Here is a 5,000-nt window from a genome sequence, read left to right on the forward strand (position 1 = left end):
CAGTTAACCATTTCTCAGCCTTCCAGTTCATCAATGACTTGGGCATTGTTTGAAGCTTAACCGCGCCGAGGCGTTGTGCGAACATTGCGGGGGAAAAAGGTAAACAGGGAAGGGAAAGGGAGGGGAGAGTTCGTCGTGACTGCTGTGAGTGTGACGCTCTGACCTCTTTGGAAAACGGATCTTTGTGTCAACTAAGGGAACTGAGGCGAGAGAGCGACCTGAAGTACACTGACCTTTCAGTAAAACGCTGCTGTTACTGAATGCAAATACGGCTGGCCACACAAAAGGTCTACAGACCACAGCTCTCATAGTGACTGACTGCAGTCCCAAATGGCCACAGAATCACCACTTAGGTCTCGTCTGAGAACCTATTTGCTCTGCATTACTAATACGGTATCTTTGATCTCATGAAACAAACAAACGGGAAAAAAACACACACATCTAGGAACAAGAGCAATCAGAGATGGCCACCTGCCATGGAGAGTCTGGGAGTGCATCTTAATATGCGACCTTGCCTCCTCCACTTGCCTCCTCCACTTGCTTCTCGTCATGACGACATCACTGACAACAGCATTATATTTCAATATCTTGCAAAAGCTCAATTGTAGAGTCTTTTTCTCATTTGCAATTGGGATGGTGAATGAAAAACAGTCCCTCAAAAGTTGTTGTGGCTAGGCTGACAGCTGGGAAACTTTATCGTTTTCTCCACGGAGGAGGGGCCAGGAGGCGGGACGAGGAGACAAGCGCAAGTGGAGGAGGCAAGGTCGCATATTAAGACGCACATGGGGCAATCGGATGGAGAGTGTTCTTCCCTACCAACTACAACTAACTCCTTTAAAATGTGTATGATTTTTTTTTTAAAGAGGAAACAAAAATGCCCTTCAAGTTTAGTGCCAAGGTGCAGGCCCCACCAGAACCACCAGAGAGGAACACCATCTGGAATGAAGCCAAGATGAAAAAACAAGGTTGTGTTGTCTGGAGGCAGCTAGTACTAGTCAGGTCAAGAGCAATGCAAGTACTTTCTGAGTTCCCGAAAATACGGGAACTCCTCGCACTTTATCGGTAAGCAAACAACCATAAGCAAACCGAGGGAGACGGGTCAACCATGCTGTTTGGGAAATGTTAATTGTTATGCTCTCGGTCAGAATAAGTCTAGAAGAGATTTGAAGGCCGATGATAATCAGGCTAATCTAGTACAGTAGATGCCCTACCCGGAGCGAAGACGAATAATGCCGTGTCCAGACCAAGAGCGAATTACGCTGCCTGGTAGCGTGGGTAGCAGAAGAAGTTTCGCCTTGAATTCGCTGTATTCGCTGCAGACGCAGCATTGACATGTTTGATTCAGCTAATCACATAATGTCTCTGGCTTGACAGCCTGGGACATTCGGAGATATGAACGTTCCGATTGGTTTTCGCCGAACAGCGTCAGAGCGAATTCGCCTGCGATTAGATTTAGTTTAATCGTCAAAATTCGCTCTGGTCACGCAAGAAGCTTCGCTCCTGGCGAATTCGCTTTGGTAGCACAGGTCGCGTGCCCTCCATAGAGAAATAATGACTTCCGTCGCTTCATTCGCTCCGTTCGCTCCTGGTCTGTACACGGCATTAGGCAACATAAGGCAAAGCAAGGCAGGCCCTTTTTGACATGAGATAGATACTGTATGCCTCTTTTCCACAGCCAGTTTTCTAGTAGGCCTACAGCTCCACACAGCGTGGCTTGGCTGCCACTTTTTGCTTTACAATTGAGCTGTGAGATGTCGTGCCTATTCGAAAAGCGAAAATTCTAAAAAGTGGCGGCCGAGCCGTGCTTTGTCGAGCTGTGTAGGCCTACCAGAAAACCTGCAGTGGAAAAGAGGCAATAGTGTCTCGGGTAAACTGTGTACCATAACACTGGTCCTAACTGAAGGCTTGGGGCAGCGATGTGGAGAGTATCTCTCCCCTACCCATGTGACAGTACAACTGAGTGCTGTTAAAACATTCATGTCTTAAAAGGCCGCCACTGAAAATATACCACCCAGGTGTGAGGGCCCTTACGGACGTATATTCAGTGACTTGGCTATAAATACGGCCTCAGTTTAAACTGTGGACCAAAACACTTGCCCTGACTCGAACATCATAGAGAGGTTCTCTCCCTCCCTATATCCCTAGTCTGTGCCTCCACAGAGCCACTTAACCCATTGTGTCCTGGAGCGACATATACACTGCATTCAAGTTCTTAAGATTTGAGCCTGAGCTGTTTTATTAAAGATGTGGGTATGTTAGAGCTGAATGAACACTATACTAGTGCAGAATGAAGGTTCTAGATTTTAAATGTAACCTATTTCATGCTTGTATGTGCTTTCGGAGGCTGAGGATTTAATAGGCAGAGGGCACCCTCTCCCAAAAAGGGCTTAGGACAAAATGAGTTAAAACATCTTCAGCCACAGAGGTTGGAACCTACATACAGAATACAGCATATATACTTCCAAGGTGTGCAGGCCCTCTCTGATTCCGTATTCCAGTAAGATCTCATCTCACACACATCCAATTCTTTTAAGCCGAGCGCAGGGTCAAAGCATAAAGTTCATGTAAGGCAAGGAGGAACCGCACACAACGATCGCACACAACGATGAGCTCCCTTTTAATCCATTTTTATCATTTTAGTGACGTTTTGGCTTCTCTGACTTCGTGAAATGTTTAAACAATGACTTAATTAGCTGCAATGTAAACAACAACAACAACAACAACAACAACATAGGAGTCTCCCTCCTCCCCTCCCCCGTGTCCCTAATCTGAGGCAGCCTAACTGAGCCCTTATCAACGTCTGACTCACGTTTCCAGCAGCTACCCAGAGGCCTGCACTGCTGCTTAGGCATCCAAAAATAACCTCCCTGGGGAGAAGGAGACGATGGAGGAGGAGTGGAGAGGAGAGGAGTAGGAGACGATGGAGGAGGAGGAGACGATGGGGGAGAAGGAGACGATGGGAGAGGAGAGGAGAGGGGTGTAGAGGAAAGGAGAGGAGAGGAGAAGAGAGGAGAGGAGAGGACAAGAGCGGAGGGGGGGCAAAACGGAGAGGAGAGGAGAGTAGGAGAGGGGAGTAGAGAGGAGGAGAGAGGAGAGGAGAGGAGAGGAGAGGAGAGGAGAGGAGAGGAGAGGGTGTAGAGGAGAGGAGAGGAGATGAGAGGAGATGAGATTAGAGGGATGTAGAGGAAAGGAGAGGAGAGGAGAAGAGAGTAGAGGAGAGAGGAGGAGAGGACAAGAGTGGAGGGGGGGCAAAACAGAGAGGAGAGGAGAGAGGATGACAGAGAGGAGATATGAGAACCTAGGACAGGAGAGGAGAGGAGAGGAGAGGAGAGGAGAGGAGAGGAGAGGAGAGGAGAGGAGAGGAGAGGAGAGGAGAGGGGTGTAGTATAGAGGAGAGGAGAGGGGTGTAGTGTAGAGATGGAGATGATGGGAGAGGAGGGGAGAGAGGGGAAGAGGAGAGGGGAGGAGAGGAGAGGGGTGTAGAGGAGAGGAGAGGAGAGGAGAGGGGTGTAGTATAGAGGAGAGGAGAGGAGAGGAGAGGAGAGGAGAGGAGAGGAGAGGAGAGGAGAGGAGAGGGGTGTAGTATAGAGGAGAGGAGAGGAGAGGAGAGGAGAGGAGAGGAGAAGACAGGAGAGGAGAAGACAGGAGAGGAGAGGGGAGGAGAGGAGAGGGGTGTAGTATAGAGGAGAGGAGAGGAGAGGAGAGGAGAGGAGAGGAGAGGAGAGGGGTGTAGTATAGAGGAGAGGAGAGGAGAGGAGAGGAGAGGAGAGGAGAGAGGAGAGGAGAGGAGAGGAGAGGAGAGGAGAGGAGAGGAGAGGAGAGAAGAGGAGAGGAGAGGAGAGGAGAGGAGAGGAGAGGATATGAACGGGACGAATAGAGTGGAGAGAGGGCCTGGCGTTGTGGAGAGAGGGCCTGCCGTGGTCTGTCTGCATGCTGATGCCTGTTTAGGGAAGAGGGGCCCAGGCTGTGACCGCCACTGGCCCCAAGGGACCATGCAAACTAGACACACAACACACGTCACACATCAGCCACTAGATAAGGCGACAGGAATTCATACTGTATGTCAGGGCAGCGGGGGAACAGTTGCACACAGGGCCCCATAGCACAACACTGACAGGGCCCCCCATACAGCTTGCCAAGGCCATAATAGGGGCCGCCTTCATAAGAGGAAGAGTATGTATGCACATTAGAGGATGACATTTTTCAGGAATTCCCGTGGGTCCCGCGTGTCCTGCGGGATTCCCGCGGGATGGGAGTCAAAATTTTAAAAATGAACGGGAGCGGGCAGGAGCGGGAATAAAGATGAATGGGAGCGGGCAGGAGCGGGAATAAAAATGAATTTGAGCGGGAATGCTTGCTTATTTTCTCATTAAAAAAGCCAATGAAATGGGAGTGGGATTGATTTTGAGTGGGAGTGAGCAGGATTGGGAGACATTCTTTTCAGGACGGGATGGGATGGGATTTGTTTCTTTTACTCCACTCCGGGACGGGACGGGATGGGATTTTTTTTCTGGGACCGGGATGGGACTGGAGTGAAAATCCACTCCCGTGTCATGCTCTAATGCACATCCCACCATCAGGCCATGCCTGATGAAGTCCCTGTTGAGTCGAAACATTGTGTATGACCTGAATATATTTTCAAAGCGGAGCTACAGTGTGCGGACTTCTACTCTTTTCATAATAGGGCCGCCATCATCAAGGACGCCCTGGGCCCTGGGCTCTGGCCCTTTGTAATGTGTCCACTTGTGGGCCCTGAGCCTGTAATAAAGTTTATATATATTGTATTATTATATATGAATATTTTGTTTCCTTCTTATTTTTTTCTTTTTATTATTGTCCTTCTTCGTTGTTAAACCCATTTTTTGTTTATTGTATTGTTTTCTTAAAAAAAGAAAGGAATTCGAAAATATATTTAAAAGAAAGAAGAAAAAAAAAGAATCAAAGACAATTAAAAAAAAAATAAAAAATTAGGTCCCCCATAAGGGGGGGGGGGGTGGTGG

This window comes from Engraulis encrasicolus, chromosome 6, assembly GCF_034702125.1.
Source record: "Engraulis encrasicolus isolate BLACKSEA-1 chromosome 6, IST_EnEncr_1.0, whole genome shotgun sequence".
In the NCBI taxonomy this organism is placed as follows: Eukaryota; Metazoa; Chordata; class Actinopteri; order Clupeiformes; family Engraulidae; genus Engraulis; species Engraulis encrasicolus.